Below are 16,723 nucleotides of genomic sequence, written 5' to 3' on the forward strand. Positions count from 1 at the left end.
GAGTAAAAAGATTACAGTAATAAAATAAATATTTTTTTTTTTATGATACAGATTTTCATTTTTATTTAATTTATGAAATGATTATGCTCGCCCATAATTTAATTTATTTAAAACGATCATCGTAGTTAGTCAATATAACTGCATAAAAGTTTTACACGTCTTTTTATTTTTACCTCTGGTTAGTTAGATTATAAGTCGAAACAATTACAAGCTTTTGCCATATACAGACATCGTAATTATTTTGATCGAATGTTTTATGTTTTACTAATTTTCCACTACCCGAAAAAAATAGTGTAGCATATTTATTTGTGATTTCCCAGCGTGTCAACGTTGCATGAAAATAACGATACCAAATAGTTTTATGAAAAATGTACCATCGTTAAACACCGTACGCAACTGTACGATTGGTACACAGTTTTTTCTACTCATTAAATTGGCCTCGGCGCAGGGTTGACGAATTTATTTTCACCATAGTATCATAGAAATTTTACATTCATATAATATTTTAATAAAATATATTGTATCAATGTAGATCAGGAGTTACCACATGGCGATCCCCGAACAAATTTTATCCAGCCCACAGACAAAGAATAAATAACATAATATATTATGACAACATAATTATATGTGTTATTGTTGTGAATTATTATTTTTATATTTATTGTATTTATAATTTATTTTAATTTTAATTTTTTTCAAATATTTGTAATAAATTATTATATTCTTAATGTTTTTGAATAGAAAATAATAAATAAAAAAAATAATGTTCTTATTACATCCAATTTAAAAATATTATCATTATACTCGTATGTTAAAAATTATGTAGATACTTGAAATTTTGAAAGCCCGTGAAAATTTTTTAGATTCCTAATGTGGTCCTTCAAAAATATTAATTGGTGATCTCTGGTGTAGACTATTTGGGATACACACATGTTGCTAATCAGACCCCGTACAGGAATTTTCGCTGTTCGCTCGTAATGGGAAATCGATCGATATTCAATGGGTTCCTTCGAGAAATTAATACAGAATCACAAAAACTAATAATGTATCATAACTGGTGTACAACTATGTTAACGGCTGTAGTATTGGCGCCATCAAAACCCGGGGGAAAATTCACACGCGCGTGACCGAAAGTCCAAACAACTATTTTGAACACCCACTGCATGTGTAGTTACTACAGGTATCCAAAGGTATCCAACTTATTTACAAACACGAGTAACGGATATGATTATTATTATTATATGAGTGTTTTAAGGGCGTAGTCCACAGCGGTTGTTCTATTTTTTCGTTTTTTTTTTTTATTTTACGGAAATGCCACCCCGTCATTGTCGTCGTCGTCGTCGTCGTCACGTAACTATGCGCACGTTCATCGTTTATATTAACAGCATGCACAATTCCTTTTTTTACTCTAAGTGTAAAAGGAAATTGATGAACCACAGTTCTCGTCAATAGTCCATACCAACTGAATTTAAAATAAATCATAAAACCAATGGTCCATAGTCCATAATATCGTGGACAATCGGGTGCGTAATACATAATGTATGTTAGGGTAGCGTATAAATGACGAGACTGACTCGTACACTCAGGGGAACGTGACGACAAATTAACGATATTGGATTGGGGTTTTTTTTTTATACAATTTCAAAGAAAGCCGCAGCAGTTAACGAATCGATTGTATTTCTCGCGATGGAAAACTCGTTTCCGTTTAATCCACGTACGGCGATGAGAAAAGCCTATTCACGCGACGTAAAACACGCACACACACATATATTATATATAATGTAATGTATATAAATTGCAAACACCATCGTTCTTTTTCGACGATTCTAACGGCATACGTTAAGCATCCCATTGCAAAACGTGTGATCATCGAGCGCTACAAACTATAATGCAAAATAATATATACGTGCGCTGCTAAGCTTGTCGTGAAAACGAAACCGTTTTAAAAAGGACACATCGAATTCGACTATTTGGCGTACGCTTTAGTGTATATAATGTATATAATATTGTGTGTATTGCTAATACGACGTCGACGCGTTCTAATCGAATTAATGGACGCCATATCGAACGCGCGTCGCGCCAGTCCATTAACGTCGCGGATTAAGTGATTCCATAAATTATGGGGGTGAACGATCCTGCCGCTGGGAGCTGTGTGTTGTGTGGGTTTTTCTTGTGTCACGGTAGTCCACGAGTACCGACGATGTCGTCGCCCCTGCGCGTGTATAATACATACTCATAAATTATATGGAATACCCAAAGACCCGACGTCTTTCTCACACGTTTTATCTAGATTCTCTGGCAAACCGAGCAGTATATAGGTTTAACATCGTGACGTGCTATTACGCTTGTTGATAACTATACATACGTTAACAGACTTTTTTTCTCTATTACATTCGTAGATAAGGAACTCGTGTCATCAAATAAATATTGATTCGTCATTCTCTGAGTTATTTTATTAAATTGAAATGGACAATCACGTATAATAATATGTGTACATCTTTTATATTTCCATCTACTACCTAAATATAGATTACAATTTTTAAATCCACGGACATTTTTCCAACACAAGATGACATGTTAGTGAAAATCTTCAATTATTTTAAATTTACTGTATTTAGAGTACCTAATCTAGTATGCAGTATAATATAAGAATCTTTTACTATATTATGTCCGTTCACACGAGTCCGTGTTTTTTAGAGTAGTAACGCGTATATATTATACGCATATAGATATAGATATTTCATAAACACGCATACGTCGTATCGGCCACTGTGCAACGATAATAGAATAGTAATGCTCATAGACATTCGTTTAGTGATCTCTTAGATGGAAAATATCGTCTAAATAGTATTTACATAGTAAGAGAAATTCTTTAATTTTAAACTTAAAAATTGTTTAAAATAAAAACAATTTATATGGAGAATTTAAAATATTTTTAATTTTCATAAATTATTCTTGTGTAGTTAATAATTTTATCATTTTTAATAAAGTTTTTACTATGACCCATTACCTACGATATATATAAAATTTAAATAATGATACATTATATTGTTACTATTATATTGTATTATGTTATACAACATATAATATGATAATAATACCACATTATAATCATTACAAACAACTTTTTTTACATTTCTCATACAACGAAGTTCTGTGTTAAAATTAAACATTCAAAAATTATTTTCACATGACCATCGTGAGTTTCATCAACTTTTACTAACTTCAGTTGAGCCGCCTTTGTCAATTCATTGGTTGTTTCTGACCCATACGCATTATCTGAATTTATTTCTGTTTCATTCGCCAGTGTTATTATATTCCTGTTTTACCACTCTAAATGGTATTTAGTTCCGTGTAATGCCCGCGTATAGTTTATAATCCACAATTATTTATATGAATGGATATTTATGTAGATAGGTGCACGTACAATACTATAATATACAACCTTTTATATCCTACTGCTCTGTATACACGTTTGTATAAAATTGGGTATTTTATTTTAGTATTTTATTTTTTATTTTTTATTTTTTAGGACTTTAAAAACTAATTACCAAATATACTAGCCTCTAATTCCTAAATATAGATGTGCGGTTTAAACTTAACAATATATACTATACATACACTAAACAGCAATACTACAATAGGTGACTACGGCTTATAGAGGTATATAACACATTGGCAGAAATTGGAAGAAGGTTTAGACCCCCCCTTCAAAAAAAGAACGTTTTTTATTTCCCTTAAAAACAATTGGAAAAATTATTTTAGTGATTTAGATAAAATTTACGAGTCTTATCCATAGAAAATGTGACAAATAGATTTATAACAAAAGTAATATTATTGAATATTCAAACGTTTAAATAAATATTTTGACAACAAAAAAAAAAAAAAATTCTTAATTTCCATGAACAGTTTGTGTGAACTATGATTCAACCGCCAGCCGTAGCGTACTCTAAAAACAAATTAAAATATGTTAGAAATCTGACCTTTAGTCATCATGGTAGTTACAACCAGACTTCCTATCTAAATGTTTGAACTTTTCAGTTATTCAATGTAGAAATTAATTGTATATAAACATAAATTTCTTAGGTATTTAATTTAAGTATCTCACAAATTTTTTAACACTACATAATTTCCAAATATTGATTATCTATTCAACAAATAAAAAAAAAAAAATAAACAATTTCGTAAAATATATTATCTTTCGTGGAATTTTAATAATGTTTATTCAAAAAAATCGAAAACTGCACTTCTTTTGGAAATTTAAATAGGTATCTTAAGTTTTTAATCCTTCTCTTATACTTACTACTAATAATTTCACTTTACTACTACCGTGCATTTTAATGTAACACTGTCTTGAACAATATTGCAATGCATGTAGTTTCGTAAACAAATTAACAAGTAAAAAAAGTATAAAATTCATGTGTAAAAAATAATAAGTAGAACATACAATTTCATTTAATTGGAGACAACGATAAATAAGGATAAACTCTATTTTTCCGGCTACTAAAGCTTATTGGAGTTTATAATCGGAAGAAGAAAATGCTGCAATTGCAGTTGTTATCCGTAGTCGATTTTATCGTCTAGGTACATCGTTCCATTTTAATAAAATGGTATAATGAAAATACAAAATATTATTCAGTACGAATCTACATTAACGATCGAATTAATAAGAGCATTTTTTTATTTTTTTGCTCTTATATTAAAAAATATTTACGATATTACATATTATATAGGTTAATATTAGCGTTTTATAAATATATGTTGTATTTTAATTGGAATGAAGGAGTCATACAAACTATTAACTAAGGCATACAGAATGGTAACCGTGATTTACATGCAAAAATTGTATTACACTGTTTTCCTGTTTTCGATTTATATTTTATTTAGACATATTAATTTCGCTTGTAGAACTTGCAACAGTTGAATTATCGTCGACGTACCCGTAATAGTTATTGCTTTGATGAATACAATTTTTTTGGTTAAGCACCGGTTACTGTGGAATCATAATAAATAATAAATATAACCTACTGGCTATATTGCAGCTAATACCTACATACTACACTTTATTTATATTTTTATTCTGTGTAATATTTAATAATGGTATATCTTTTTCAAAAAATATAATTCGGGGTTTCGTGAACAGGTGTTCGTTTCACACGATTCCTGTTCCGCTTCCTTACAGATAAGACATTTCGAAACTAAAACAATAATTCATGTCAAACATAAAGTTTTGATAAAAAAAAAAAAAAGACAAAGACAAAGAAATAGTCTCCAATTAAAAACTTTGAATATTCAAGAATAAATTATGAAGAATATTTAAATATTTAAACATTTTTATACAAATATACATATATCTGTATTTATATTTCTAAAAATCAATAATTTGTTTTAATCATTAAATATATCTAATATTTTGGTTACAGTGCAAAGATAAGAATCGTCGATCATTTTGATAGCATTAAAACAACTTGTTCGTGCTCCACAAACGGAAATAATAATTTATTTTTTTAACTTGATTCCTTTATAATTTTATATGTTTATTGACCGCAAATTTTTATTCTAAATAACCTCGTAAAACTCCTTGATGATGAAATATGATGGAAAAGTGACAACCGTATTATATCCTCGTTAGGGTAAAATATATTTTTTATGTACCTACTGTGTGTTATGCAAACATAATATTCTGAATACTTAGCGTTTAATATTATTTTTTTATTTTTATTATTATTATTTCACGTTAAGTTTTTTTTCTTCTATCGACTATAATAATAATAATAATGATAAAATATGACAGTAAACTTAGGAAGTTTATTTGTATGAAAGATTATATGTACATAATTTGTGGCAAACAAAACGTAAGCAGGGAGTCAAATACGATGACCATCACAACAGATTTTTATTTATATTTATTTATATAACTAAACAGATTATAGGGTTCAAGTACCCAACCATTGCTATTTAGTTATGTCGTACCATATTCTATTTTACCGATTTTTGTATTTATGTTCGCACATAAAAGTTAAAATTATAAAATTAATATAATGCTATTGATATTATAATTCATACAATTATTACATTTACATAATATTTCAATGATACAAATGTGATTAATGTTTATGTTACAACAATGATAAGTAATCTAGGTATACTACTCAAATTATTTCACTATGATTTATATGTATGACAATAATTATGTTTTTAAAATAATGTAAAAAAGATAAAAGTTATACGGCGTTATGGTTAGGCTTTTTATGTACATCACTGTTTCCTGTCATTACGTTTTCGCGGTGTAAGTAATGTGTTTATAATATTTAATTAAGTTATGATACAAATAAGTAAAAAAAATAATATATGCGACGTAAATTTAGTTAATATCATAAATAAATAATCTAACGTAACATCATTTTAGGTTCTTGAGAATTAAATATAATTACCAGTTTTACTTTTAATAGAAAAAGTGTAATTTAAATTATAGTTGTTTATAAATAAAATATGATTTAGGAAACAATTTATTTTACATTTTTACTGATTATTATCATAAATTCGGTTATAAATTGTCACAACCAACTTCATTTACATCTTTTATATATAACATATTTTTTGATTTTTCTTTTGTTCGTTCTTTAAAAATTATAAGTTATTATTATTTTTATTATATCCATTGCTGTTTATATATTTTACTACTTTGTAGGCATTAGAATTATTATTATGGTATTTTCTTTTATATTTTATTATGAATATCATAGAACTATCTTATTTTATGTTTACAATTGATGTATTTCTAATGATTTTCAATGCATATATCGAAAAAAAATAGGTTAAGTTACTATGAACAATAGACATTTAGATACATTAATTCTACGGCAAAAATTATGTATAAATAAAATAAAAAACACTTAAGTAGTGAAATTTTATTGAAAAGTACTGAATGACAAAACTATTAAAAAACCAACATTACAAATCAATAAAATATATTTTATAAAACTATACATATACACATAACGTGCATAGATTAGGTGCAAGGATATACCATTAAGTGCATATGAATATTTTTGGACAAATAAAATTCTATTACCTAGTTATGCGAGTAATTTGTACCTACATTTATTTTAGTAACAGTAAATTATGAAAATTTTTTGAATATCAAACAATTCACATCTGTTATAATACTTTTAATTTTATTATTTATTATCATTATTATTATTAACTAATTTAGCATTTTTCTTAAAGTCTGGTTTATTAATATTTAGTTTTAACTAAAATAAATATGTAAATAGTATGTTTAATAAAATCTTAAAAGAACTTCAAATATGTACATAGATAACAAATGTCTTATTGTGTTGCCGTATAGACAACGTAATCACAGAAACGCGTTGATCGCTATAACCTATAAAACTTGTGCATTATTATTTAAATAATAAATAAGAATGCATGATTCAATATTTAAAATATTTTAGTAAACCATATGTATAAATAGACTATGGCTATTATAAAACACAAAACAAAAGGAATTAAATTTTTTTAGAGAGTTTGTGTTTAATACTTTTTCAAGTGCAATTCTTGTATACAGTTCTAAACCATTATTTATTATTTGTTTTAATATTTAATGTTCAAATATATTTTGAATACAATCGACTTATTCTATATTAATAACATTAATTATTCTATACAACCCATATATTGTATATTTTGATAATAATTCAAATCAAATACGGATTATAGTAATAGGCAGTGCAATCTAGGGGCTAGTTAATAATTATTACACCGTGTACTTATAATTTATTACATTTGTATATAAACCTCTGGTAAAAGAACATTAGCTAGAAACTCAATGTTATCTATAATATGTATTGGAATATTATATTAGTAATAAAATAACGTTCAATATTTTTATATAGGCGAATTTATTCTAATATAATATGTACTGATAATAAACGGTTGTTCGCAGATATTTATACATTTTACGACTAAGAACCAACTTTTTTAGACTTCTAAAAATCATAAAATTTACGTAAAATTCAACAAGTATTCAAAAAAATGTATGTTTTCTAGCGATATTTTAAGGTTAAATAAAGATGATTTAAATAAGTAGTGATTTTCTGCATTTGTCAAATACACAGAAATAACGTAATAGTTAGATAAGTTATGCTTTCAAAGTACTATCTGATCTGGAAAAGCAATAAAAATTCGAAAACATGATTTAAATTAGTCATAGTCTACTTGAATTGACTTTTCATTTATTTTTAATTTTTTCTGCAAACATTTGAGAACAATAATACTTTACTTTTAACTTTTTTAGGATTTAAGAAGATAAAATTGAAAAAGTGAGAGAATTTTTTTTAAATATATATGATAATAAATTCAAATCTTATTTTAAAATTTTTATTACTTCACTAAATCAATCAAAACAATAAAAATATAAAACATGTACATTATTTTTGTATACAACGCATGTCAGACAAAAATAAAAATCATTGTTTTTAATCCCCTTAAATAAAATCTAAAACCAATTATCGACATTATATGTTACACTATATGCTTTCACGAATATAGAACTTTTATGCCAATAGAAAAATGGTGTTTTCTTACATACTGAGTGGACGATATTGGACCGTATACACTACACGTGATATAGAGGAAAAACCTTGAAATTAACGTTATTAATAATATGAACATATACAATAACACTCGTGTCTTAAATTACAAATAAATATTTATTGTTTGTGCACTTTATAAAACACACATTGAAAACAATAAAAATAAATTATTACGCAATATTATGATGATTGTTAAATATTGTAATTTATAAAGTGTGTTGAATATAAAAAAAAATGTCTATGAACAAAATCAAGTATAATTCATTATTTTTTATTTTATTCACTAAACATTAAGTATTATTTCATGGAAGTAAACATAAAATATAGGTAATGTAAAATGTGTTAAGCAATAACCGAAAATATTAATAGTCTGAATAACTTACATGGAAAATTGTCATAAAAATTATAAAAAATTTTGAAGTGACGGCGAAGAGCTTAAAAATTTTTTGACAGCATGACTACATCAGCTAGTAAGGTTTTTTATTGTAATTTACTCTCACCGTTTATATATATATCTAACATTCTTATTCGTGAAATTCTGAAACAGAATTAATTGACTTTTTAAAAACAGTATTTGTCTGTTATTGAGATAACCTTTGATTGAAAATAATTAATATGTCTTGCAATCGAACGGATCGAATTTGGTAATCAACAACTACCATTGGCGAACACTATTCCCAAGGGATATTTTTTATTATCATTATTATTAATATAACTATATCGGTGGACAACAGTGTTCCGATTTTGCGTGTTGCACGATATTCGTAGACTTAGGTTTTATAATTTGTTTTTATATATATAGCAATATTGCATACAGAGTAATTCATCGAACTCGCTTACCATCCATTTAAAATTTAATTGTTTTAATTTTTATTTCTAGAATTTTTTAAAATACTAAAAACCATATTTTCAAATAATAATTTATTTATTTTTAGTATTAAAGGAGGGTTCTATGGTAATCATGGACTATTATCCTTAATTCGTAAGTATTAATAACTCAGAAATAATTCTTTTAATATTAAAATGAAATAACCTATAGTCAAACTTAAGTAAGAAACATTATCCATATTCTACGTTAGTTTTTTCATGAAATTTAAACTTTTAAACAGTTATATTTAACATACTCATATTATGAAATGAATATACTTTATGAAGCACTCTGTAGTCTGTATATAATCGTCTACGCGTCAGCAAATAGCTTGATTTGAAAATAGCGATTTTGATTGGACGATGAGGATGAGTATATGAACGAAAAGAAGCGGGTTCCCGAAAAACATCACGTAAATCCCTCGGGAACGCTAAAAACTGTTTTCATTTATATATAGGTTAAATTTTATGCGTACACAGTACACACACCACTACGTGTGGACACGAAAGCGTATGGATATTCTATAGTTAATTTTAGTACTGTGCGATGTCAACACGTTTTCAAAAACAAAAAAAAAAAGTGGTAAAGATGTTAGATATTTTTACAGATAGGGTGCTGTGGAAAAGAGACGATACAAAATAATATCATAAATTCGTCGCTTTTATGTAAGCAAACTGGGACAACGATGATGGTCTTTAAAGTACCGGTACGTGAGCAACGAATATTGCCAAGTATTAGTGGTTTTTCATTTTTTTTTTCTAACGATTTATTAAGGTCGTCTGTTAAAATAATATACCCTAGATTATACAGTATAGTAAGTTAAAAATAATTAACGTTTTTCTTGAACAAATAAAACATTTTACTTGCATATCCCCATATATTCAAAATATACATTTAAATCAATAAATATTTTTATTTATAATATTAAATTATTATTTGTAAACTATTTATTATAATATATAATTTTTAATTACACATTAGACTCCAAACAAGCTGTAATAGTGTATTGGTTATACAATAAAAGTTAAGGTATTGCTTTTTAAATATTTTATTGTTAATTCTTTTGAATAACTAATAAACAGTACAATTAAAATACAAATACACTTATATAGTAAGCAGTAAAGATAAACCATAAGATAAGTTAAATGCTTGGAATTTAAACATGAAAAGTATTAAAATAATTATGATGTAATAGAATTTTATTCTAATAATTATCTAGGGAAAGTTTTCACCAACTATACGTAAAATCTATTTAATATTGATGAATTGAAAATTTAACACAAAAGGTACTTTAAAGTAATAATAAAATTATTTTAATTATAATTATCTGAAAGATCACAAACTAAAATTTACGAAACAACTGCTTTTAATGACAAAATAAATTTTGATTACAACTTTTGTAATTCAGAAAATGTATAGAAATAAATTGTAGTAAACCTTTTTTAAACTAAATTAGATATGTTGAAATTGTAATCTCTTTAATATTACAAATATAATTTTGATAATGTATGTTGTTATTTTACGTACTTTGTAAAATTATCCTTTTAAAATAAATTATCTAAAAATGTAACATTAAAATAATGTCAGATCAATAATTACATCAGTTATTTGTGTAAAATAATTAACTTATTTTTAGAATCTTTTTTACAAGCGTTTGAATTATTTTTGATTTTCTTTACTTAAATATTAAGGTATGATTAATCGAGCTATGGTTACAATTTTGTTCTACATTTATTACAATGTTAACAAATTTATATAAATCTACTCATCACATTGGTACAACTTTTGTATCTCTGACTTTTTAAATTTATATTTATATATGAGAAATATTTCATGAACTACTACAGTTAATACATATTTAAATAACAATAAAATATTCATATAATATACCAACCAAATTTATACCTGTCCTACAGTAAATAAAGGAATAAGTACTTTATCTGTGATATGACAATTTTATCGATTCATTTCCTATACGATAGTGTCTTACAATTTACAGAATTATCAAATTTTTCATAAAAATACTCTACATACTTGAAATTCAAAACCAATAGAATTATTTAAAAGATTAATGAAAAAATATGAGAAAAAAAATCATTATACTTTATTTAAGTATTAAAATATGCTTATAAAATATATCATGGAGGTTATGGTATGTAAATAAAATTACAGAAACAATCATATTAAACAATGAATTTTTAATAATAATTCGAAGATAACGTCTCAATGAATCGATAGGACGATTGAACGTAATATTTTTTATAAAAAATAAACTACGTACCAAGACAAAATAAAGACGAATTTAGACAGAAAAGAATTCGTCATGGAATCCGGGTCTGTAATTAAAAATTCCTTTAGTTTTCTAAAATTTAATCAATTAAATAGCGTATTTAATAAAATTTAAAAATATATTAAAGATTTACTATGCCATTAAATATTATAAATATATTTAATATTGTTCAAGAGTCTGAAAAAAAAGATTAATGAACTGTGTCAAACCTATTAAGTAAATACATTTGAATTACAAACAATCAGGTTAATATTTCTTCAATTTATGGGGTTTTTATAAACTACATAAAAATGTTTTATTTTTTTTTCCTTAGTAAAACCCAGTTTCAAGTTGATCAAAGTACAGCGTATAATGTGTATATTATAAGCATAATATATTGTAATTCCTATTACAAAAAAATAAATAGATATCTATCAGTTTGGATTTAGTATTGAGTTATATATTTATATTATAATCAACTAAAACATATTTTTTTCCAATGTATTTCCCTAATTTTTTAGCAAATTATTCAAATCTATCTCATTTTATATAGGTTAAACTATTCATAACTTATTCATTTTACTAATAAAATTTTCTCCACCCAAGAACTTTATATTCTTGCGCATTGTTAATTGTTATTATTTAATAAAACATTTTGTAAACAACGTTTAAACATTATTTTTCCTAGTTTTATATATATAACATATTTTATCCTCAATCATTTAAAAATAAAAGAATCTTTTTTTAAATATTACTTCACATATGCGTTATTAAAGTATTTCCGAAAAATAGACATTTTATTTCATATCTTTATTAATGTGACTTTTTCCGTAAATCTTGGAATCAGACACCAATAACGCCAATAACGTCAATAACATAAAACAAGTATATCAAGTTATATTCTTCGAATTTCTTCAAAAGATTATTGATTTTGGCTGTTTATTTTAGACAATATTTAAACAATATTGTAAATTATTTAAAAATATATTATCATCATATAGTTTTTATTACATGTTTATATATTATTATATATTATCCAGAAGACCTATTATCAATGGGAAACAATAACTATATAAGTTTAATATGTATGCTTATATTTAAGTAATAAAAAGTAGTTTTATTAAATTACATCATGAATTTCATTTAAAAAATTCTTTTGTTAAATTAATAACAAATTGAATAAAAAGTTAAACTTCTGCACATGTTAGAAAATAAGTGGTAAATAAAATATATTGCGTAATAGCTAAAAACTTGAGTAAGTATATTAACTTAGAATGATAACTATTTCATTCTTAAAACAATTAACTATGCAAATTTAAAAGTTGCTCAAGCAATATGTTTTTATTTTTCGAAAAAATATTATTTTTTAAACAAAATTATAAACTATAAAAATAATAAAAAATTCCAATTAGATTTGAAAGTTCCACAGTCATAGCTTTATTACTATGGAATAAAACGTATGGCCAAAAAATTGTATGCTTAATATATTTATAAAAATAAATAGAATAAAACATTTAATAATACGATGAATAATGGTTATAATATTTATTAAAATTCTATAATAATGTAACATGGACATTTTTGAGCACTCTGCCCCCCATGAAAAAACTTTGTTTTTTTTTTTTTATTATTACACGTATTTAGAGATAATATAAATATTAACTAGAATATTTTTATGCTAAATAATGTTATATAGTCACAATTTAGAAGACCTTGTAGATTTATATGTTTATCACATAATCAAAATAAACCTTTTATAATTAAAATACCGTAGAATCATATTATTTACTTTGATCTATGAGTAATAAAATCTTAATATGGCATATTACCTATCTTATTTTTTTCAAAACATAATTAATTGATTAAGATATAATTATATAATTATTATTGTATTAACGTTATTGGACATTGGTATATTGTAAAACAAAATTATACTACATCATTATCTAAAAACAATAGTATAATACTTATGTATTTTTATTGTTTCAAATTTCAATTGTTATAATTCGTATTAGCTATAACTCAATGTAAGTATTATACTCTTATACAAAAATAAAATCAATTTTAAAGACTAAGATTATATAGTATTAGTCTTATTACGAGTAGTTTAATCAGATGCTTAAAAATGTTTTCTCATAGGTAATTAATCTGAACTAAAACTAAAATGAAGGAATGAGATGTCAAAAAAAAAAAATCAAATGTTTTAATTACACCTAATAAACTTTATCTAATTTGATAAAATTATTCAACTTATTTCATTAATTTTTTATGTTATTAAATTTGTGCATAAAAGAACAATATCAAGTACGTGATTTATAATATAAAATGTCTCTTCTTCAATTAAAATTAAGTTTGATTACATTATGTCATATTCTCTGAGTATTTAATCAATTTCATTTTTTATTTTTGCAATGAAAAAAGTGTTATAAAAAAATTTCTTCCAAACAATTAAAACATAATCATAAATATTTCATATGATTCTAAAAATCACAATTTTGTTGAAATAATAGAAGCATATAATATTTGTATGTCTCAGTAGGTACCTTTATTATATATTTTATTGTGTTTGTTTTTCTTATTATTTCGAAAACTTTTTATTATACTTATCGACTTTTAAGCCCTCGATTACTATGCACTAATTTTTAAGTTTTAAATTACTTATTTCATTGCTTAAATTTTGTGCATAATAATGTAAATATTTTAGAGTTACCCAAAATTTTGAAAAATATATTGTCATTAATTTTATTTAAAAATATTGCATGATGTAAATTATATGTGTTATACCTATTCAATATTGATCCAAATCCACCCATCGATATATCCGATATTAATATTTGTTTTGAAAGTTTACTTTACTTAAAAAGTATAATCTATACATTCTATGCATACGTTTATAAATTAATTCAATAGCTAGAAAAAAACATACTACAGCTATTGTAGCTATCGTGTTTGTAGGTCTATTATAAATTGAGTACTTTCAAACAAAATGCCAATTAAAACTTTTAACTATCATTTTCGCATACATTCATTAATTTGATTTTATAATTTTATAGCATAATCAAATAATATTAAAACATAATTTTTCAAATGTAATTTTATTATTGTATTTTAATTTAATATCATAATTAAAACAACTCAGCGCTACAGGTGTACTAACTACTGCATATCAAAAGCGAGTAAAACTTAACAAGTGCCGAGCACATAGTCTTCTCAGTCTATATACTGTCACTTTTTTTATATTGTTGATTTTTAGTTTCACAAAAATCATTCAAAAATCAAACTATTGTGACATAATATAGTTTTTACCGGAAGAAAATATTACGTAATAGCAACGCACTCTAGCGACGTATTTGTTAGCAAAATTATCCAACTCGCCGAACAACCCAAGTTGAAAACAATATAAACACACTATTATAGAGATAAAGAAAATCGACGATCAGTGATGATATCAAATTATCATTTTACCCAGGTACGCATCAACGAATTCAAAATATAATATTTTATTCTTCCGGATCACACCAACAACAAATACTTGTATATTTAGGTATTATAACAATGATTAGTGAAAATGTAATTATTATTTTTAAATTACTATAATTTGATGCAAATGCGTGTGAATAAAAATATTATATTTACATAGATTTGTAACCCCTAACACATGAAATAGATGTATATATTTAATTCAGTAGATATTGGTAAGAGTAGATAAGTACAAATTATATAAATCATGTATTGTTTGAATTTAATGACTTTAATACATGACCCGATTTAACCTACTGACCCAATAATGAGCAAGATAGTTCTAATGCAATCGCATTAAAATAGTCAATAATATATTATGTTTTAATCAATTTGTAAACGAATACTTGATGTATTATATACTATGAAAAATTATACATTTTACGTATGGGTTATAATAATATAAATAGTCGACCGTGTACGCGGAAGTTTCGGATTTCGTGTACACACATGAAGGGCGAGATGAAAATACCCATCCCGAAGGTCAACATTAACGAATGACCTACTACTATTATACTATAATACTACTACTACTACTGATATATGGTTAGGTTATTTTTTAATCACAAATTTATCGTCGTCTAAGACTCCGTATGCCTCAGCATACTCTAAATCTACCAAAACAACAGCTACGGTACTCTAAGCTTTTTGTTAGTAGGTCATTCGACTCACCTTCCATTGACAAAGTTCAGTTCACAAGTGTATGTGTGTGTGTATAATAAAATAAATTATGTTAATAGACACGAGGTTCGTAAAATGATTAGGTTACTCGAACGGCTCGTTGTCACACGTGAATAAAGTGATAACAGATAAAATAAAAATAAAAAACGAAACAATAATAAGTTTTCAACGTAAATGTAAGCAATGAATCGTGGTGTAAATACAAAACGTTAAAATTTCCAAAGGATCGCGCAATTTAATGTAAAACAGAAATATTATCGTACAGAATAACGTACGGCGATAGATCAATACAATGAATAAAATTAATACTATATATTACGTATACAATATCCGTTAACGAAAAAATTATCAAAACATAATAAATCCTAATCCTTTTACTCGCGTTTTACTACGATAATCGTAAACGATTTTTACTCCTTCTCTATGGAGTCGTCTCGATGTTTTTTTTTTGCGTGTAGTGGTTCATAATTCGACGCATTCCTGCGCAATATCCCTAGCTGAGATTTCCCCCCACCAGTCGCCCGACCAAACCTCCTAAGGGGGTTTTTGTCGGCGCGCACGTGCGGTAGCCTCCCTTGCGCATAGAAGGCGCCAGTGTACATGTGTATGTACGTATGTAGGTGTGTGCGTGTGTAAAACACGATTTAAAATATTATACGTACAAAATACAAATACGACGAGAGCAAATGGTGCGCACACAACGCCCCCGACGTTCGCGGTACATTATATCCACTTGGACGACGATGGTGTGAGTCAATTAGATCTTAATTTTCTTTTCCGTCGACTAGT

General features: G+C 25.6%; 1 protein-coding gene across 1 annotated transcript in view; it reads right to left on the reverse strand.

The window, feature by feature from the left end:
• LOC112603302 overlaps positions 1–16,397 on the reverse strand; it is a 54,558-nt gene extending 38,161 nt beyond the window's left edge. The window contains exon 1 of the mRNA XM_025351813.1: positions 15,926–16,397. The gene's annotated coding sequence lies outside the window, so the exon portion shown is untranslated. The remainder of the gene's footprint in view (positions 1–15,925) is intronic.
• Between the last annotated feature and the right edge of the window lie 326 nt (positions 16,398–16,723).

Source organism: Melanaphis sacchari, unplaced genomic scaffold (assembly GCF_002803265.2).
Source record: "Melanaphis sacchari strain LSU unplaced genomic scaffold, SCAv2.0 Contig0_pilon_pilon, whole genome shotgun sequence".
In the NCBI taxonomy this organism is placed as follows: domain Eukaryota; kingdom Metazoa; phylum Arthropoda; class Insecta; order Hemiptera; family Aphididae; genus Melanaphis; species Melanaphis sacchari.